Source organism: Triturus cristatus, chromosome 3_2 (genome assembly GCF_964204655.1).
Source record: "Triturus cristatus chromosome 3_2, aTriCri1.1, whole genome shotgun sequence".
In the NCBI taxonomy this organism is placed as follows: Eukaryota; Metazoa; Chordata; class Amphibia; order Caudata; family Salamandridae; genus Triturus; species Triturus cristatus.
In genome coordinates, this window is record NC_140584.1 from 1,089,222,287 (window position 1) to 1,089,245,420 (window position 23,134).

General features: G+C 44.8%; 1 protein-coding gene across 6 annotated transcripts in view; it reads left to right on the forward strand.

Annotated features, from left to right (window-relative positions):
- Window positions 1–23,134, forward strand: part of LYRM9 (LYR motif containing 9) — a 373,929-nt gene that overhangs the window by 282,976 nt on the left and 67,819 nt on the right. The window contains exon 2 of one of the 6 annotated variants that reach the window (XM_085649865.1): window positions 9,313–9,403. The exons of the other annotated variants lie outside the window; for them this stretch is intronic. The gene's annotated coding sequence lies outside the window, so the exon portion shown is untranslated. The remainder of the gene's footprint in view (window positions 1–9,312; window positions 9,404–23,134) is intronic. 6 annotated transcript variants of the gene reach the window in all.

The window sequence follows — 23,134 nt, forward strand, 5'->3', positions numbered from 1 at the left end:
GACATCTGCAATTGAGGTTGCTGCAGTACATGGGCCCGGGCTAAGCTGCCACCCGGAGAACTCTGCCAAACCCAGACTTTTTTTTAAACTAGACACCTGGGAGAGTATGGGTTGAGTGTGTTGCGTAGATTTCATGATGTTTTCCTACCTACAATGCTCTGCAAGTTCATAACTTTGCCTATAAGTACATATTTTCCTCACATTTCTGTGACTGAAACGTCTGGAATCTGCAGAGGTATGAACACTTGTATGGCTGGGGCTAGTGCCCACCACAGCAATAGATCAAACCAGGGTCAATCCGGGCAGAAGGGATTGGGAACAAGTTGTGTGCTTCTACGAAAAAAAAAGTGATTGCCATCCATGCAACTGGGAACTCTTTGTTTTAGGTCGAGTCCTACCAGACAATGCAGCGGTCGTGTTTGCTAACAGCATCTTTAGTACATTTGAAATGCTTCCATGGGAATGCCTTCCACCATCGCATACCATTTGCTTTGCAGTTTGTAACTCACATTTGCTTGCTTTCAGTTTGCTGGCTGTATTTGTTTTAGGCTTTCCAGCTTGAGTTCGTCCCTTCCATTGCCCAACCTATATTTACTTTATTCTTCCACCATTACTGTATTCCTGTAAACAGGCCTTTAAATCGTATTCTTCTCTTGTCACATTTGCTGTGCATTAAAAAACAGAGGTCAAATGTCAGTCTCGATCTTGCAGGGAGCTTGATGTTTACTTTTCTTTCTTAGACGTCTAAGTGAGAGGCTTTATATGACAATCATGCTGGCTACTGGGGGTGTGATTGAGGAAGGCAGTACGATGTTGTTTCTTTTTTCTACTAGCACTAAGAACATTTAAATGTCTGTAAGTTAACTGTGCAGATATTTCAGAAGTGTGGTGGAAACAAATAATGAGTTCAAAATAAATCAATACACTAGGTGATGACATTACCATGCATTGGCTATCATTTGTGCTCAGTAAAACTGTATGTCTGTGAAAATGTAATAGTCATTTTAATAAAAAATGTGTTGTCTGTAATGGCAGTGCATTACCACACCATGCATTCAGTACTTTACCCCACTCCACTCTTCACCACTCCACTTCAGTCTACTCTGTACCACTCCACATTTCGTGACTGCACTTTGCTATGCACCACTCCACTCTAGACCACTTCACTCTGCACCTCTAATCTACACCACTATAAACCGATGCACTCTTCCCCTCACTACTCTACTATGCACTACTGCACTCTTCACCGCTCCACTCTTCACCACTACACTCTGCGCCACTCTACTTGGCAACACTGCACTCTTTGGCAATGCACTCTACAGTACTCTAATCTACTCTGCACTCTACGCCATTCTTCCCTAAGCCACTGTACTCTACTGTGCACTGCACTCTACTCTGAAATAATCTACTCTATGCCACTCCACTCACTCAGAACCACTCCATTCAGCACCACTCCACTTGGTGCCACTCTACTCTGTGCCACTGCACTGCATTCTGCACCACACCACTCACTCTGTGCCACTGCAGTCTACGCCAGTGCACTCCACACCTCTTTACTCCAAACCAATGCACTCGATGCCACTGCACTCTAATCCATTCTACTCTAATCCACTCTACTCTGCACCACTGCTCTCTACACCACTATACTCTACGAAACACTTTAAGCAACTGCACTCTAGCCACTCTATTATACTCTGCGTGACTATTCTCTATGCCACTGCTGATATGCCACTCTACTCTGCACTACTCTACGCCACTCCACTCCACGTCAATGCACTCTACTATACACCACTGCCCTCCACAACAGTCTACTCTGCAACACGGAATTCTGTCACTGAACTCTATGGCATTCTACTCTGTCACTGCACTCTATGCCACTGAACTCTACTGTGTACCATTCCACTCCAGGCTAATGCACACTGTCACTACACTATATGCCACTACACTACTCTACATTACTTCACTCTGCTTCACAGCATGCTACTCCACTGCTCTCTATACCACTCTACTCCACTCTCTGGCGCTCAACTCTCTGCCACTGCAATCCACCTTGCACCACTCCACTCTGTTCTACACCACTGCATTCTGTGCCAGTGCGCTCAACGCCAAGGCACTCTACACCACTTTACTCAAAACCAATACACTCTTCTATGCTAATCTACTCTGCATCCCTGGAGTGTACGCAACTATACTTTGCAACACTCTACTCTATGCCACTGCATGCCACTCTACTCTACATCATTGCACTCTACGTAAATTTACTCTGCACAACTCTACGCCATTTCACTCTACACCAATGCACTCTACTCCACTTTACACCACTGCACTATACCACACCCTTCTCTGCAATAATGCACTCTCTGCCACTGAACTCTATGCTACTCTACTCTGCGCCACTGCAATATATGCCACTGCATTCTTCTTCGCACCACTCTACTCTATGCCACTTTATGCTAATGTACTCTACGCCACTACATTATACGCCTCTCTACTCTACTCAGCACGACTTTACTCCATGCCTGTCCACTGTACCCCACTCTGATATTCACCACTGCACTGTTTGCACTCTCCACCACTCCTCTCTATGCCACTTTACTCCATGCACTCTACACCAGTGCACTCTACGGCAATCCACTGTACCCTGGACCACTCCACGCCGCTTCACCCTACTCTGAAACAATCTACTCAAAGTGACCACACTGTATGCCACTCAACTCCCCTCTACTCTGCACCACTTTACTCTACAGTACTGTGCTCTGCACCACACTACTCTATGCCATTGCATTCTACCCTGCACCACTCCACTCCACTCGACTCTACTCTGAAACAATCTACTGTATGTCACTGCACTCAATGCTACTGAACTCAACACCAATCTACTCTGCGTCACTGTACGCTACTCTACACTGTTGCACACTACACCACTCTACACCATTGCACTCTGCACCACTGTACTCTGCACCACTCCATATCACTCTAATCTATTCTGCACCACTGCCACTCTACACCTCTGCACTGTACCCTGCACTACTCCACTCCTTTCCTGCAGCCCTCCACTCTGTGCCACTTCACTGTACTCTGAAACAATCTACTCAATGTCACTGCACTCTGCGCCACTGGAATCTACTCTGCATTACTGTACGCCACTTTACTGTACACCACTTTACTCAATGTTACGGCACTCTACACCAAAGCACTCTATACCTCTTTACTCAAAACAAATGCACTCATGCCTCTGGTGTAGAATGCAATCTGCTCTGCACCACTGTACTTTAAGCCGCTTCACCAGAGTCCATTCTGTTCCACTCTACTGTAATGACACTGTGCTCTACGATACGCCACTCTTTGCCGCTCTGCTCCATTAACCTGAAGCTCTACTCCACCCTATGCAACTCCCCTCTATTCCACTCCATGCCACTCTGCAAGACTACTTCACTCTACAACACTGCACACAACTCCCTCTTATGCCTCTCCATGCCACTACTCCACTGTATTTGACAACACTGTTGCAATCATGAAAACATCCTTTGTAGGCTGGTCACATAGGTTTTATTTCACAAGATTAGGCTTGGATGCTGGTTACAGATGTAATGTCAATGTAATATGAATGCCTCACCAGGAGAAGCCTCCTGCTGCTCCAACTGATCACTCAGGCATTCATAAACATTTTCTGAACATGAATAAAAAATCTCTCTTTCTCTTTCTCTCTCTTTCTCTCTCCCCCCCCCCTTTTTTTACAGGATCTAAAACACACACTGCTCCACTCTATGCCATTACACTACTCTATGGCACTCTACTCTGCTCTACAACATTCCACCCTGACACTCCACTCTACATCTTTCCACTCTTCGACACCCCACTCCCTCTATGACACTCTGCACCACTGCACACCACTCTGTGACACTCAATTTCACTCCACGCCACTCAACTCTGCATCACTCTGTTAAAATGTAAAATCTGATTCTCTCGTTTTTAGGTCTCGCCTGGCGTAGGCTGCGCACATGCGCAGTCTCGCTTGCGAGATTTAATGATTTTAGGGTATTAACCCCCACCCCTCTTTTCCATTGGCTGACGTCACCGTTTATGCTAAATGGTGGCCAGCCATTGGAAAAGAGCTCTTGGTGATGTTTTTGCCCGGCTTTTTGAGCCGTCCCATTTGGATGGGCTCGTCTGCCTTCCGTGCGCCGTGAAAGCTTTCTTATCTTTATGGGGCCATGTGTTTCAAAAACATGGCCCCATAAAGACAAGAAAGCTTTCACTACGGACGAAAGTGAAAGCGGACCGTGCTTGTTTTGCTACCCCTGACGTTTATGTAGGAGGAAAGGATTATAAATACAAAAAGGTTACAGTAACCTAACTGTTTAACCTTCCTATTGTTAGTTAAATATAGTGGGGACTTGTTCCCTGACCCTGTGCCTCTGTGGCTGTCTAAAAAGAGATGTCAAGCACCGCTTTGACCGGCCTGAATTTTCAGGCAGCTTGTACTGCGTAACTTGAAACATACATTTCAAGACGAGTCACCATAATAGACATGTCAACGGAACGTTAATCGCCCAGAAATAATGCAAAAAGAGCCTGCAATCGGAACGGCGATGTGACCTTGACACGATGAATTTGCCTCAGACTTCGGATGTCGGTCAGGGAGGCGTTTGTCATTCCCTCCGCGTCTAGTCCGGGTGCACTACGGTTAGTCTTTCTTCTATGCTTATCACAGGATCCCACGACGGATTAAACTGCCACCTTTCAATTCAAAGCCCCGCCTCTAACCTGATCGGCTCCAGAAACATCCTGATCATTTTGTTGATAATATTGACAGCAGTTTTTTGGACAATGGAGAAAGTGATTCCGGCTCAAACCCTATTGCCCGCTACAACTCCTGTCCCCACGTAACATTATTGCTTCACTCTTCCCTACCATGAACAGAAACATCGGCTGTCCTACCTCAATAACACTTTCATCCAAATGTTACATCATACTCATAATGCTACGAACACTAACAACTGCGGGGTATGTGAAATGATGCCAGCTCATCAGAAGAAGGGAGGAACACCTTTCATTCCCATGCCATTTTCACATAATGGCTCCTGTAGAGCCCGGTTCGCAATTTTGTGGGACTCTGCAATTAGTAATATCACTCAAGCTGATGTAGGAAGACTCAATTCCCAGCTAAACAGGGTTTGTTACCCCGAAGAGGAAGGGGATCCACAAGCCAGAGGAACTGTATGGGAAATGGAGGAGTATCGCAGAGGATTTCCTCCACAAGATATGTTTTTCCGAACACTCGAACAGCCAAAGGTAATGGGCCTCCTGTTATTGCTGTAACCAGAGCCCAAGCAGAACTTTGTGTGAGCAGTATTGGCAGTATTTTCGTGGGAAAAAGTGACTGTACTACAGTGTTGAATATCACTGGAACGAACAATAACAGTTTTTTATCTTCCCGTAACACTTACTTCATTTGTGGAATTCTAATTTAATTTAATTTAATTTCTAATTTCTAATTTAAAACACTTGTAGAGCGCAGCATACACCTAGCGGTTTCTTGGCGCTGAGGGTTCATTGGCTGAGGGAAAGGAAGACCGGGGCGATAGTTTTTAAGCGGGGAAAGCCTGGCTGAATAGGAAGGTTTTTAAGTCTCTGCGGAAAGGAAGGTATTGGGTTGCGGAGCGGAGATTGTCAGGGAGGGAGTTCCAGAAGGAAGGGGCCAGAGTGGAAAAGTTGGACCCGCCCCACTTTTTGCGCGAAAAGCGGGGGATCTGGAGAAGGGACTTGGAGGAGGACCGGAGATTTCTAGCGGGGACGTAGGGTTTGATGAGTGAGGTGATGAAAGCAGGGGCAGTGCCCTGACGGGCCTGAAAGACCATGCACCCGATTTTGAAAAGGGAACGTTGTTTCACAGGGAGCCAATGGAGTTTTTTCAGGAGGGGAGTGGTGTGGTGATAACGTGGAAGGCCAAATATCAGTCTGGCCGCCTGGTTCTGAATGACTTGGAGTCTACGCAGGCTGTAGGCTGGGATTCCATGGAAAAGGGCGTTGGCGTAGTCCAGACGCGAAATCACCAGGGCGGCCATAATGGTCTTCAGAGCCTGGGGGGAGAAAAAACGGGATACAGAGCGAATGGTTCGAAGAGTGAGGGAACAGGAAGAAACCACGGAGCTGATGTGTGAGTGAAGGGTGAGCTGATTGTTCATTTTGACACCCAGTGTTTTGACAGTGGGGGAGGGGGATGGTGCGGGACCAAGGGAAGAGGGCCAGAAGGAAGAGTTCCAGGGGCTGGATGAACCACCAGTAAGAACCAACTCGGTTTTGTCAGGGTTCAGTTTAAGATGGTTGTGGTTCATCCAGTCCCTGATGAATGTCATAGTAGACTGGAAGTTAGTGACCGAGAGAGAAGAGGAGGACAGATCAAAGATGAGCTGGAGGTCATCCGCATAGTTGAAAACGGTGACCTCCAGCTGCTGAAGAGCAAAGATAAGAGGAAAGATGTAGAGGTTAAAGAGAAGAGGGGAGAGAGAGGAACCCTGGGGAACCCCGCAGGTGACAGGAAGGGGAGTGGAGGTGAAGTTGCCTAGACGGACCGCCTGGGTGCGGTCCCTCAGAAAGGAGGAGAGCCAGACCAGGGCTGATCCTCCGATACCAGCCGCCCTGGCACGGTTAAGTAGGATGGTGTGGTCCACCGTGTCAAAGGCGGCGGAGAGATCGAGGAGGACCAGTGCCTGGTAGTTGTTATCGTCCATGCCCTTTCTGAGGTTGTCTAGGACAGAGACTACAACCGATTCTGTTGAGTGCCTGGGGCGGAATCCTGCCTGACGAGAGGCCAGCCCCCCATTGGCCTCGATGTGAGCGCTCAGAGCTGCGGTGACATGACGTTCCATCACTTTGCCCAGAAAGGGCAACAGGGAGATGGGCCGGAAATTGGACGAGATCGAAGTGTCCGAGCCGGGTTTCTTCAGCAGGGGTACTATTGTGGCCGCTTTTAGTACTGGAGTCACCATACCCTGAGCCAAGGCACTATTAAGAAAGGCAATCGGGGGATCCGGGCAGCTAGAATAAATTTGCTGTAGGATGCGTGCAGGGCAGACATCCGCCGGGGACCCCGATTTAACTTTGGGGAGTATCGCCAGAAAGGATTCCTGAGTGAGGGGAGGGATGACGGTGAGATGATTTTGTACAGGGGGGGGGGAAGGATCGACGAAGGCCGACGAGGGTAAAGGGATATTTGCCTTGATATTGGTGATCTTGTCCACGAAGTAGTTGTTTAATTGGTCGCAGAGGGACTGGGAGGGAGGGATTTGGGGTGAGGCTCGATCTGAAAACGCCAGGTCGTTCACGATGTCGAAGATAGCCCTGGGTTTATTGGCGGCCGACGTTATTTTCGTGGAGAAATAGTCGGTCTTTGCAGATAAGATTGCTGATTTGTATTCGGCCAACAGTGTCAAAAAATGGGTTTTTAGTGAGGGGCTATACTCCTTCCTCCACTGCCTCTCCGCCCTCCGGACACTCAGTTTGAGTTCTTTTAGGTGGTCGTTGAACCATCTGTTAGAGTCTTTAAGCCGGCGAATGGAGATGCGTCGCAGGGGGGCCTCTGAGTCGCAGGCTCCGGCCAGCCAGGAAACAAAGGTTATTATCATCTACCAGTCAGTTGGTCCAGCATCTTTATGTGTCCTGTTTGCTTCCTCCTGTGTCCTTAGCACCTGCCTCTGATCACAAAGACCAGAAAGTGTTCAATGACATTTCTTTGAATAGATTTAAAAGAACTATAAATAATGATGTAGATGAGGCTGATACAGCATTACAGCAATATGTTGATTTTTAATTTGGGACTCTCTTTCTTTGTTGGTGTGGCCCTAAATATTAGAAAGATTAGACGCCTGATCCGAGTGGTAGAAGCAGTGACTAATGAGACAGCAATGGCTCTAGGAAATATTACGGAAGAGCTCCAAATTACAAGGATTGTAACTCTTCAAAACAGAATGGTGCTTGATGTAGTACTCGCCGATCGAGGTGGAGCATGTCGCATCATCGGTAGTAGCTGGTGTGTGTTCATACCTGACCATGCCCCTTCTGTCTATGACTCCATTTCCACATTACATAAAAAAGCTACAGAAATACATCAAGAACAAGGAACATGGTCCTGGTCTGAATGGCTACAGGGACTTATTTCCACTTGGGGTTGGAAATTATTAATGGGAATCGTAATTATAGGAGCCATCTTTCTCACTTGCTGATGCTGCATTCAATGTGCTCCTACGATATGTACAGCTTGTATAACCACTTGTAATCATATTAAACCTCCCCCGATTAATGTTCAAGAATTGAATCGAGAAATATTGATGTACACTGAAATTTACGAACTTATGAATATCAACATTCAAGATTGATATATATATGTACTGTTTTAGAATGGATTCAGCATAGCTGAAAAGGAAGGACTGTTAACATGTAAAATCTGATTCTCTCGTTTTTTGATTAAGCTATGCCTCATCCATTTCTCACCCCTGCTCTGCTTTCAGCCTAGCTCTATCCTTGACACCGCATCTGTATAAACATGAGTAAAGAATCTATATTGGGGCATTGTAGGCTGTGTATACATGCAGAGTCAGCCCAAAAGAACAGCTGGAGTCTGCACAGGGTTTTTCAGACAGTGGTAAAGCCTCAAGTAAAGTTTGCTCAGATAGCATATCTTGTTGTTCAACTTCAGGACGTGAGTTACACAAGGCACCAAGGCTGTTGATTCTTACCGATTGTTTCATTTGTGTGTTCTTCCCAAAGCTCTATTTACCTCTGGGCGTCCCTTGTTTGTGATCCTTGCTATAAAAACCCTTGTAACCATCGTTCTGTGTGTTCTCTCCTTGAGTATCTCTATGGTGCTTGTCGGACGGAGCCCCATTCATGAATGCTAATTAAATGACCTATGGTTTGTACTTCGCTCCAGTGTCGATTCCTCTTTATTTGTTAGGAACCCGTGGACTAATGGGTGAGCCTGCACCAGTGGGTTATTAATAAGCCACTTGCACAACTCTATGCCACTCTAACACTCCACTCTACTCCACTTTACGGCACTCCACGCCACGCCACTCTCTTTTACCCACTAAATGTTAGCCATGCTGAACAACAGCCATGCTGGAATACAACACAGCTAAAACATATTGGCCAAGCCAAAAGCTCTTGCATAAGCAAGACCTATTGACTTTGCCAATGCTTGTTTACCCAGCTGCCTGAGCTTGCACATTTAGGGGCACACACATGACAGTGTAATGCTGTAAAATGCCTTAAATAACTAGGTAATTTATGGTTTTTGTCTTCCTCTGTCAGCAGCACAGCTGAGAGGAGTGCAGCCAAGAGGAATAGATTGCAGTCCTAACACCCTCCTCTTCCATCATTAACGTGCGATTTCAGACTGCAGGTTTGTGTGTGAGATCAGTAGGGAATGCCCAGGGCTACACTTGTCGATGTGGATCTTTAGGCCTGGATTGGCAGTGCATCTGTTGCCTGAACTTATGTGATTAACAAAAAAGAACTTTCAGAGTACAACTGAGAGAGGGGCTTAGGCTCAATGGACATGTTGTTTCCCTTAAGTACAGGGTTTGATTAGACCAAATTTGTATGGTTCACTAAAAAGACTGTTTGTTATGGACTTTTTGGTCTTGTGGTAAAGTTTATACTCGATACAGCAGATCCGAGTTGGTTATGGTGGCAAGTGAAATATCATGACTGTAGGTCTGATCTGTTTATTATAAAGTGTTATGATCACTGGGCCTGACATTTTTACTGTGAAACGCTTATGTTAAAGTAAACACGCATTTATCTGTGGATTGTTGTTACTCTAAATTAAAGCCTATCAATAGGTATTGTGTTACTTGCAGTCTCACAGATTACCATAATAGGCAAGTTTGCCATTGGCCACCCACTCGCCCAAACCCTTATGGGTTTCACTGTGATGATTCTTGTTAGGCCCTGTGGAGTTAGGTTGTATGTTGGTTTGCAAACTGTATTTTTATATATACATTTTTGTAATTTTATAACTGTATGCATAGTGGTTGCCAGTATATGTGCACTTCAATAAGCCACTGTTGGGTAAAGTGTAAAGTCAATGGTAAAGGGTAAATGTTTATTGTAAAAAGTCATGCCACATTTCAGAGGTGTGTTCAGTTTATTATGAAATGCTATAACAAAACCAGGCCTGGCCTACTTATTGTGAAAGGAATGTGCTAAAGACAACAGGCTTGTAAGGATGTATTGTTATTACACTATGCTAAAGCCCGTTGACAGGTATTTTGTTACATGGAAGTTCATAGTAGGTGGGGGGTTTTGTGCTAGTTATTCACCCGCACAAATCGAGGCGAAAAAAGATATGCACTACAATAATCTTTGTTAGGCTCTCCTTGGAGAAATAATATTTTGTATACATTTGTACTTTTATGACTTTATGCTGGATGGTTTCCTTATATAAAAGTTTACGCTTAATACAATAGGCTTCAGTTGTTTTTGGTGACATGCCAATTATATAGGCCAGTGGTTCCTAAACTTTGTTTAGGATCACAACCAAATGTTGAGAATGACAAGCATTCGCAACCCACATAGCTTAGACAGACTTGAGGCAGGTGGATTCTTTTAATGTAACTAAAGCATTGTGTGCTAATGCACTGTCATTTACTGACAGCACATTTTCCAATGAAATGCCCACTAAATGTGCAAGATGTACAGTTTTACTGATAATACCAATTGCACATAAATAATAAGGTATCGAAATCGGTTTTCACTGAATATGTTATCATTTGTGCACCACCAAGTAAAGTGTCTTGATTTGTTTTGAGCCTTTTAAAATCTTCTTTTCCATCACACTTCAAAATCTCAACAAAATGTGCATCATTTTTGCTGCCCTAACTGCTGAATGCATACAGTTAATTTATAGGTATTTATATTTTGTTCTGTGTTACAAAAAATGACATCCTACTACCTCTTATTTACAGCAAGGTTGTCATATAAATCATTTTACATTGCTTACTCTGATTGCAAAGTGAGAGGAGTTTGTAAACACATATCCATTGGCTTAAAAAAACAGCAGTTTGTCTGAAGACATAGCCACATATTTGACCACTGTCAGAATTTAAAGGCATCTTTATATACTACGTGGACTTTCAAGACCCACAAAAAATCAACTCGCAAACCAGCAGCGGGTCGCAAAACACTGTGTGGGGAAACATTGATATAGGCTGCGGGCCTGCTTGTTTATAATGAAAAGTTAAATTAAAGACAGTAGGCCTGATAAATTAATTGTAAAAAGCATATGTTAAAGCCAATAGGCATTTAAGGATGGATTGTTATTTCTCTGTATTAAAGTCTACTGATAGGTAGTTTGTGAAATGAAATGTCACTGATTACCTTGTACGGTAAGATTTTGGTGTTTTTCTTTGTGATGCCTCTGCCAAACCTTAGGGGGAAAAGATTTTCACTGTAATAATTCTTGCTGGAATCTCTGTCTACCAAGACAGTGTGCCAAAAATCACTAAAGAATAAATATATAGAAAAAAACAAAGGTTACTGGGACGTTATAGCTAGGTTCAGATTTCACTTGTACAAAACCAGTGAAATTTCATCAGTAATAGTTACCTGAGCTAACTATAAGTTATGCCCCCACAATGCACTGCTTATGACCTCACATATTACATAGAGTCCTATGCGGGGGGCCCCGTAAGCCCCTTTGTTATTTTAATATACAAATCTACCCCCTTGACCTGGCCCACCGGAGGCTAAACTGAAAACCAGCACGGGAGACACCCTCCCCATGTTAAAAAAAAAAAAAAAGATTGTTTGCTATGAATTTGAGAATCTGCTGCCATATTTTGGCATATTTAAAACAAATATATATATTTTTTTTGCCCTGGCTGGGCCCCATGTGGGCCCCAGCACCAAGGCTTGGGAGTCAGGATATTCCTAACCTGCCCCCTTTTTCATTTAAAAAAAATCTTTTTGGGGGGGGGGGGGGACTCGGCTGAGTCACAAAATGGCTGCCCAAACTTCCTGGTTGAAGTGTTGGCTGCCAATCAGATCTCTGCATGAGATCAGGAGAATTCACGGAGGGATGCGCCTCTAGATTTGGATTTTCTTTGATATCTCAGTCTACTGAATGGATTTACACCAAATCACAAAAAGGTCACTTTCTGAACCAAAACCTACCTTTCTGCCACATTTGGTGTAATTCTGTCCAATGGTGCAGGCTGTAGTTGTATTTCAAATGTCTATGGAAATTAACATGGGAAGCACACTTTTATTGACCCCCCTTTTTCTGGGCCCCCTCTTGATGGCTCACCTGAAACTTTCCACGAACAACTAGAATCAACAGCACACTTTTTGGGGGAAACGTTTGTGAAGATTTGTCAAACTGCACCAAAGATATAGGCAAGTTAAAAATACTTTTCCTATGGAAACTAGGTCCTAACTATAAAAAACTACTTGTGACCGCCAGTAGGTTAAAAAAAAAAAAAAAGATTTATAGTATATTGCAACCCTGTGTGGCCGTTGTTCTGCCACTGTCCTTCCCACGTTCCCTGCACAGTTCGCTTGCTGCCCCATCCACCTCCTCCCTACCCTCTGTTGTCAGAGTCCATTCACCAGCCCCTTCCCTCATGCCCTGCATGGTCCAATGTGCTGACACTGACCTCCATTTAGCTTGATGTCCCTATCCACTCCTTCTGCTCTCCGTTGCCCAATTCTTTGCCCCATCATTACTTAGCTCCTGTGCTTAGCTAGCTAACTCTACCCTCCTTTCCCCGCCCCCCGATTTCTGTGTGCATGCCCATACTCTCCCCTCTTTGCCCACCATGTTTCATGGACCTGACACTGCCCCTTCTATCTACTCTGTGTGTTCTGTTGAGCTGCTACTGCTCATCCCAACTGCATAACATGGTTATATGCCTGCCACCTGTACCTGCCACCTCCATCCTGCCTGTCAGAGTTCCCTATCCTCTTCCTCTTGTCCTCCATGGTCCATTTTGCTGCCACTCTCTTCTGCCCTCCATGCTCTTTTTTTGTGCTTAAACTGTTCCTCCTGCCTGCCCTGTGTGGTCTGTTGTGATGCCCCTTACCCTTCACTCTCCAGCCTGTGTGCAGCTCCCCCCTTCCTCTGCCCTCCATGGTCTTTTGTGCATTCCCTGCCCCCTACCTCTTGCCCACAATGCCCGTTGTGCTGCCACACACCCCCCCCCTGCCTGCCATGCATGCTTTTCTGTGCTGCCACAGCTTTTCCTACCTGCCCGATGTGGTCAGCTTGCTGCCTCTGAACCCTTCCCACCTTCGTCTGTGTGTGTATGCCATTATAGCCTCGCTGTTGCCCTCCATGGTGATGTGCTTCCAGTGCCCATCCCGCCCGCCCTCCATGGTCAGCTTGCTGCTCCTGCCCTGCCCTCCAGCCCTCCGTTTTCCATGTGTTCAGGCCCCTATCCACTCCCTTCTGTCTTGTTGGTCCATTGTCCTGCCCCTGCTCCCTCCCTCCTGCCCTTCATGGTCCGTTATGCTGCAACTGTCCCTCCAGTCTGTCCAGTATGGTCAGCATACTGCCCTTGCCTCTTCCCCCTCTGCTCTCTGTTGTCCTTGTGCATAGACCTGTCCTCTGCCTATTGCTTTCGATGGTCCATTGTGCTGCACTGCTATCCCTCTTGCCTTGTGTGGTGTATTTTGCTGCTACAGCCCCTGACGCCTGCCCTGTAAGGCCAGTTTGGTGCCCCAGCCCATCTCCCTCTTGCCCTCTGTTACCATGAGACAATGTCTCTACTCAATTCCTCCTGCCCTCCGTCATCCAATGTACCATACTTGCCAACATTTTGAACTTGGTAAGAGGTAGCGTTTGAGAAAAACAAAAACCTGGGGAATTGATTTTCCCCATTGACTTGCATTGACAAAGAGGACATTTCAGGCTGGAGACAGATAAAATAAAGCCCTTTTGTGTTTAAAAACATCAGGAGTGTGGCCTGAATCTGGTCTATTGGGATGTATGGTTGTACTACCGCTGTCTCTTCATTCTGCCCTTAATGGTCTGTTATATAGCCAAAGCCTTTCTTACCTGTCCTGCATGGTTAGTTTGTTGCCCCTGCCCCACTTTCCTTTGCCTTCTATCTTCATTTGTGCTGCTATTGCCCCTTCTGCCTGCCCAGCATGGTCAACTTGTTGCCTTTGCACCCTACTTGCTGCCCTCAATCATCCGAGTCCATGCCTCTGACCTCTGCCTCCCCACATTATTCTAAATAACAACTAGATTGTTAACATTTTATATTCATTACAAAAGTGTTGCACACCTGACGTCATCTTAATGTAATCGAAACGGTAATATCTAAAGCATTTTTCTTTAGAAAAAAATGAGAGGGTCTTATTCCCATAGATATTATGGTTAGTGCTGTAAAAAAACAGAAGAGCTATTTTCCAAGTTCTCAAATAGCGACAAAACACTTTTAAATTATTTGCTCTCTTTTATGTTTTTTTTTTATTCAGTTGATCACTTGATTATATGTTGCACTTAGGGGAGAGGATGAGGCGTTACAGCCAGAGCTGCAGAGTTTACAACAGGGGAACCACGTTTGACTTTGGTATCCGCTCAACATCCTGAGATTCTGGGCAAATCACTTATTCTACCCATGCCTAAAACCAAAATGAATGTGTCCTTCTGTAATGTAACTGATGCTCATGTAAAGCACTGCAATTCCTTCGAGTCAAGTCTGCACTATATAAAACTGTTAAAAACAAAAAAAAAGTGTTTTGCACACTTTTGTCAGTGGGCTATACTTGGGATGCTTTTGGGTGATATTTGTACTACAGTTGTGCTCTTTTCTTTCCTCTGATGGCCATCTTGGGAGACTTCTTTGTAATGAAGCTCCCTAATTTCCTCATTTACTGCAGTATCCTCATTAGAAAATGTTTTCACTTTTCCACTTCGACTCCATCAAGATGGCTTTCAGACGTGCTACACTTTTGGCATAACTTTAGAATGTTAGCACTCTAGTTGCGCATTAGAACACCATAGTAAAGCTGCTGATCACCAGGGAGTTAACTGGCAGTCTTCTGCTGGTGTTGAAAGCACACATTTCAGTCTGCATGTCAGAATGTTTTAATGACATAGAAGAGGAAGATATTTGAGAACTCACTTGAAATGTGTCCTAATTTTTCTTTCTACAGCACTAACCATAATTTCTATGCTAAAATAACCACCCTCATTTTGTTCCTTTCTAAAGTAAATGTTTCAAGTTTTACCAGTTTGAATCAATCAAGATGGCTTCCGGTGTGCTATACTTTTGTCATAAGTAAGACTGTTAGAGCGTAGTTCTTTAGAAAACTGTGGGACGCGGCAGTAGAACACAAGGGAATAAACTGAGATGCTACTCCTGTTAGAAGTACATGATTTACTGAGAATGTCAGATTTAATTCTCATATGGCTGAGAAAGATAGTGTGAATTTACAGAAAAAAAATGCTCTCATTTTAGCTCCTGGAGCACCTTCCATAATCTCTATGGGAAAATCATGAGGAAACAGTTTTCTCTCAAATATGATTCATGAAATCCCAGCACAAGGCTTTTTCACAGGGTAAGATCACCTTAGAACACACCACAATTCCTGAAATTCGTATGGTTCCATCAACAAATGATTTATGTTGTAAGTAAAATCTGTTATCACCCTTTATATGTTCTCCTTTTTGTGACCCTCAAAACTGCCATTCACTACAATGAATTTCAATGGGGTGCTTTCATGTTTATTGGTCCCAAGATGGCTGACAGCACTTCTGGTTGAAATGCTGACAGACCATCTATCTGATCTCACCATGAAAACGTTTTTGGATTTCCCTCTTTTTCTCAGACCCGCTTGATGAATTAGCCCGAAACTCACAAGACAGTCGCTGAAGTGTTGGCAAACGAATTCAGAACATTTCGTAAAGATTTGTCAAACGGCTCCAAAGTTATAGGCAAAACAAAAAACACTATTCCAATGGAAACTAGGCCCAAACTATTATTGTGTGTGTGTGTGTGTGTGTGTGTGTGTGTGTGTGTGTGTGTGTGTGTGTGTGTGTGTGTGTGTGTGTATATATATATATAATCTACTGGCGGTCGCCAGTAGATAGTTATAGTTAGGACCGTGTTTCCATAGGAAATAGGCAACATTCTATTTGGAATAACTTTGGCGCCGGTTGACGAATACTCGCGAATTTTTCAAAACTAATGGGGCGCTACGCTCCGCTCCTACCCTGAAAGTCTCGGGGGGATTCGTCAAGCGGGGGCTGAGAAAAAAAGGGGGGTCCCAAAACGCGTTTTCCCCATGCATTTTCCCATAGGACCTTTAGTCCGAGCTACAGCCCGAACGGCTGAACAGAATTACTTGAAATTGGGCAGAGAGGTAGTCCTCAGGTCAGGGAAGTGCCTTTTGCAGGTCTGGTGGCAATCTGTTCAGTAGTTCCTGAGAAAATGAAAAGTAAAATCATATATATATGTGGGCGGAACCTAACCACACATCTCATCCTGAGATCTGATTGGCTGTCAGCACTTCATCCAAGAAGTGTTGGCAGCCATCTTGGGACCAATATACATGATAGCACCTCATTAAAAAGCATTGCAGTTAATAAAGGTCCCTATGGAAAATTGCATGGGAAAAACGTGTTTTGGGACCCCCCTTTTTTCTCGGCCCCCGCTTGACGAATCACCCCGAGACTTTCAGGGTAGAAGCGGAGCGGAGCGCCCCACCTATTTTGAAAATTTTGCGAGGATTCGTCAACCGGCGCCAAAGTTATTCCAAATAGAATGTTGCGGATTTCCTAACTATAACTATCTACTGGCGACTGCCAGTAGATAATATATATATATATATATATATATATATATATATATATATATATATATATATATATATATATATATATTAAACAACAGTGCTCCTCACGAAGCTTTGAACACTCCGGGGCCTCTAAAACATCTCTGATAACCACGGACGCATTTGGCGTCATCCCCTTTTTCAATGTGGATTTGTACAAAGTGATGCCTTATTTCAGATTTTAAAGACAACCTGCATTTGTCTCATTGGATGACAGGTTAGTAGTAACCAAAAACGGACCAACTGTTGTTTCGAAGTCTTTTAATGCCAGCATGTCGCCATTGTTACATGAAAAAAAGTTACGATCTCCATATGTGTGGGCTCATCCTCTCTTTGGTAGTTGTTATTCCTTTACTGCCAGGCCCAGATTTTCATGTTACACAACGGAAAACGTATTGGCTGGTGAGAAATGATTTTCAACATCCTTTTAAACAACACAGATATCTGCTCATGTGCATCTCCGTTTGCACCCTCGTTCAGCCGCTTTATTGCCAATTTTGCTTATGCCACATACCTTCAAGCACATTGCATAGTGACTTGTGCCTGGTCATTTTGTAATGTCCTGATTAGTATCAGCAGGCATGACATATTGCTCCAGACTTAGCGACGGTTCTGGCAACTTTAAATTAAGGTTCCATCAATTGCCATATAAGGTATGCCGAACTCCATCTTAAACAAGCATTTGCAATGCAGTAGGTTTCGCATTATTAAAGGTTGAACTATTGGCATTGCTAAATAATGCAACACCAATAGCTCAAAATGCGAGACCTATTGCATTGCAAATATCTGGATAATCATTGTTGTCGCTTTGATTATCACATGGGACCAGATACAGCTCTGTTTTCTTACACATTATTTGCACTGTGCTACTGTTTTCTTAAACATTATTTGTACAGTGCTATTGTGCCTCAAATTTGTGCAAATCACAATAAAAACGTTTCTTAAAAATAAACAATCAAGGGCCTCCACTGTCCACGTTCTCTGGGGATTCGATCCGTTGAGGCAGTCCCAGTTTGAGTTTCCAAACAAATACGCTTTTCATTCATTCATGGACACTACTGGTCGGGTCCAACGCCAGCAGGCAATCTGCATCTCCACACTGTAGTGGGAGGTCTGACCAACACCCTCAGGGATACTTAAACAATCAATATGCAAACTTAAAGCGTGAGTTGTACTCCTGTGAGCACCAAACATGATAAAACGAGTTCATTTTAATAGGGGGTAATTGATTGGAGAGATTGTGAAAGAGTTCCTAGGAGTCTGGCTTTTGGGTGGGGTGTGTAAAGTGAGTTTTTATTAGGTGTTCATGGAGCGGATGGTCTGCTTGGCCAGATGTGTCTCAAGATTTTAATGAATTCCAGAGCAGCTGGTTTGACCTTAAATTTCAGAACGAGTGTTTTCAAATTTCTATTTAGATTGCCGCGAGCTTGTAATCAATGAATGATCATCTGAGTACTCCATACAGTCAAGAAGCGCAGGAGTATGAGGTGATGAGACGTGCAGATAAATCGGGGCAGGGGGGGTCAGTATATCGCAGCGATGGTATCAATGGGGAGGTCCTAACAGCTTCTACCTATAGCTGGGATAATTATGTGCGAAAGATTTACACGTCTAATTTGAGTCCTTACCAATGCACTGTGACGCAGTTTAGAAAGTCAGATCATAAATACGAGTTCATTTCAGGGCTATATACTGGATTAACTGAATCACTTCAAGGGATATTCGAGGCATTTTTAGTATCATGGAAACTAATGTTAGACTATTGAGGCTTTACGAGTCCAAGGAGACTTGGGCTGACAGACTGGAAAGCATATGAAATAGTCACACGTTACTTTTGTGACTTCCAGGCGCCTAGTGACCTGTCATTTTACGAGCCCGTCCGCCCCCCATCTCACCTGGAGTCAAAGTTGCTGCCATCCGGGAAGGTGCCGTGGTAGTGACAGCGCATGAAGTCGCCGACTGCGACCTCGCAGGGGAAGACGTCTGGCACGGAGCGGCGCTCCACATGCACGTCGTCCAGCAGCACCGGCAGCGCGTCATTGCAGGTCACCAAACTCATCAACAGGCAGGCGGTCTGCAACCAGGCTAGGGCATACCACCAGCGCCGGCTGCTGCAGGACATGGCCTGGCGCAGAGTGACGGGGACTAGGGGCTGAGAAGAAAGCAAGCCGGTTGGGGGAGGGCGGTGCTGGGGGAGAAGCTACTAAGGTGAGTCAGAAGGGAAGCAGCCCCGGAGCTGAGAAAAGGATCAGTGGAGCAGTGGTGGGAAAGAAGGGCTCAGAGAAGCGTGGGAAAATTAAGTACCCGAGAGGTAGGACACAGAAGAGAAATGAGGCCCGGGAGGTACAGCTAGGAAGGGAAGAGAAATTGAATATAAGACAAGCACAGCCGTCAAAGCAGGATGCTGCAAGCGGTAAAGCGGCTGCTATTTCAACATGCAGAAAGAGGTGACTGGAAAGCAGAGCAGAATGCCTGTACAAGAGGGCTTCTTTCCCTCGTGGCAAGGAAGAGCTGCGTCGGTGAGCTCTTGCTCAAGCAGTTTTGCAAACGTGGAAAACGAAAACAAGCGGCAGTGTTTCGCGATCGCTATTGTAAAAAAAAAAACCACGCCCTCGAGTGGTGCGTGCCATATGTTTTCAATTATCGTGCCCGTCTCTGGGCACGATAATGGAAACCACATGGCCTTTGGTGCGCGTAATAGACACCAATAGGCATGGGGCGGAGCAATGCGCCTGCCTTTGGCCTATTGTGTGCTCTTTGGAAAAAACACGCATGCAAAGGCCAATAGCGGGGCACAAAAGGAAAAGCACGAGCGTGTGCGATTCCTGGCTCCGTTTTGGAACCCCGGACAAAAGGACTCTCGCTGCGCGAGCAGTGATGCGCACTGCATCGCTAGGTGCGAGACCTAAAAACGGGTGCTTCTTTCGCCCCCACATATTCAATTAACCAACAATGTACAACAACGTACAACCGAGTGTGATTTCTTCGTAGAATAAGAATGGGATGTCAGCGTCCCTGTGTCACCAACTCCTGAGTGTCACTTCATGAACAAAGAGATCGTCGCTGCGGTCAGTGACCGGCAGAGAGAAAGGAAGACTTTGGGCTTAACCCGAAGTTGGGAGCCTATGGAGATGAGCGAGTGGTGGTGGCCGACCTTCGTTGCTGTTTTGGGCAAGTGCCTCTTGTGTTTTATATATATATATATTTTTTTTTAAAACTATCGTGGCATACATAATTGTGTGCTGCACTGGAGAGTTTTGCACAAGCATTCTCTGGAGTCATGGGAGTGCCTTGCTCAAGCGTTTCCTTGAGGCGGGCACTGTTGTGTTGCACTGCTCGTGAGGCGAAAGGGTGTCAGGCAGCGGGCTTGAAAACCGCTTGCGACGCTGTATTGGCATCAGCTGGGCAGCACATTGGGTGAGCGAGGCAGCGTAGATTACCGGAGTCTGATGCCCAATGCCGGGGCCGTCTTAAGAGCCCCTTTCCAGCAGTTTCCCCCTGCAGCGTCTGGGTGTGTCCAATTACTCCCAAAAGAGAAAGGACAGGGGAACCCTACTCACTAACGGAACTAGGGTAATGGTTATATAAGGGGAAACAACGGTTCATGTGGACTCATAAAAAATTATTCGAGCAATATAATTTGCACAATCACAATAAAAAGAGGGTAGAATAATGTCAGAGGGCAAGGAACCACCAACACATTTGTACAATTATGATTTGTTTTATAAACACAACAGACTTATTATATACATTGTTTAAATTTACAATACAACAGATATTTGTGCACTGTTTCCCAAAGCGAAAATTGTCGTAAGTGACAGGGTGTATATTTATATACAAGGTTTCCATAAATCTTAAAAGGCGACCACTCTTGTATAATTTCTTTGTAAACAGCAACTGTATATAATAATACGCGCTTGGCAATGGTTCGCTCTTTCAGCTTGTCGGCGTTTCAACCCTCTTATCAGTACGGGGTTTCCTCAGGACTAGTGATGCAGGGACATCTATAATGAAATAATAAGAGCATAAGGCCCATGTACCGGCACAAATGCGAGAAATAAAAAAGGGGGGACATGGAGTGTGAATTACCTGGATTGCTTAATGCGCAGCCTTGTGAACTAGTGATGTGCCACAAGTGAGAAGTGAAAGTGTATTACTCACAAGAGGACCCGTCCGGGTACTGCCGGGGGGAAATGGGAGAGAAGGAGAGTTAAGGGAAAGCGGTGAGACAGGGCAGGATATGTGATGCACTTTAATTCAAAAGGTGCTCTTACCTCAGTGTGAGGAAAGGCTGGCAGTCAGGGGTACGGTTTGGCCAACCGGCTCTTTACATCAACTCGCTATAGCCATAGCGGTATGATTAATCCCTGGTAAGTTCTGGAAACAGTGAAAATGCACTGTGTAGGTCTATGGATTTAATAAAAGGGGAGGTTGGTTTCTAGAGAAGGCGGTGAGCGTAAGGTATTGCGCTCTTCAGTTATAGTTATTCTTACCTGGATGCGCAAAGAATCACAGCATCTGTATTCCCAAGCTGCGTGAGTCAGCTTCAAGGACGGTACAATGACAGTGATCGCTTTGGAAGACTGCTCCTTTATGCAGTGTTTCCCACCTTTTTGCATTGAGAACCGGCAGGCCTTGCTAGGGATAGTGGAAAACACCGTTCAATCCGGTGCTCGGTCTCAGTGAAGGATAGAAAGTAAAGAAAGACCTCTGTGTTCTTGTAGAACAAGTGTAAATGCTGCGCTGCTGTTAAATGCAAGTGATATTGTGAGGCTTGTAATATTGTGAGGCATTAACTAAATTCTTATGCAAAGGGAACAGATACAGGAATTTTGATCATGATCAAGGACAGTATCATAATTATTAGTCCTCATTTACAAAAATCATATTTTTTGTGAGAACTTCATATTACATTACATATGATTTGGTATAAGTAAAACCATTTGTTAGGAATATTGTGAGAGATAAAATTAAACAGTGAACATTAAAATACTTCATATTTCATACCAAAATGGCATTAGTACACGAATAATCAATATTAAGTTCTTATTGGAGGGTGGTGACATACCCCTCCATTCCTCAGCAGAGTTAATACCATCATCTATTGAGTTGACCCTGTCAATCCAACGACACTCCTTGCGTTGTAGTATGTGTGTAATGTCACCTCCCCTCAATTACTCCCAGGCGCCTCATTGTTCCATTAGTCGACACTGAAGAAGGGCTCTAAATAATAAAAACAATAACAGTCAATACTGAAAAGGGACTCTCCAACACTAACACTAAAGACAATAGCTGGACTGAGTCCCTCATTAATTTCTTTTTGGTGCGATGTGTAGAAAACAACCGAATGGACTGGAGTGACAGCGGTAACCACTTCTGTTACTTTAGTTTTTTTTGTGGTTGTTTCCTATTTTTCCTCTGACGGCGAAAACTTTCTTTGTTTTTTAATTTGTTGATTTATTAGTTGAGAAGTTGCTGTTAATTTACATAGCTGGTGTGATAGTGGAAATTCACTATGGAGACGCAGTTAATACTTCCTCCTCCTAAACTTTTTGCAAAGTCCAGGCTGTGCCACAATGCCGGTGGAGGATTGGAGGGAATCATTCGAGACTTACTTGGAGGCGGTGGGTGGCAACGTATTTGTTTAAAAAAAGAAGTTGCTAATTTTAAAACGGAGTCTTGGAGTGAAGGGTCAAACATTTAATCAATCAGGGGGTTTTAAGCGCTCTACTCACTAGGCCTGGGCGTAGTTTGCAGAGTTTTGCCATGCGGAACTCTGCGAAGTTGCAAAAAAACTCAGCGAAGTTCTGTGAGAGGCGGAGTGGAATGCGAACTGCAGTTTGTGCTGGTATTCCTGCCACTCGGCAGCTCACGCTCGCGAACTTACCGTTCGCGAACTTACAGTTCGCAATCGCGAGGGGAGATAAAACTCTGCTGCACTTCGCAAACGGAGCAAAGTTCACTGACCAGGCCTACTACTCACACGTGAGGGTCTTAAGGCGCTGGGGGAAGCAAGAGAAGAGCTCTGTTCGGTCGAAGAGCCCGGTCTTGAGGATCTTCCTGAAGATGTGTAGGATGGGGGGCGCATCTGAAGTTGATCGGGAGCTCGTTCCAGGTCTTGGCCGCAATGTAGGAGAAGGTTCTTCATTCAGTTCTTGCCCTGCGGATGCACGGGGATTGGCGTGGGCGAGGTTGGCGGATCGGAGGTTCCTCTTGAGTACGTAGAAGGAGATTCTATCGTTGAGATATTGGGGTCCAGTGTTGTGGAGGCATTTGTAGGCATTGGTGA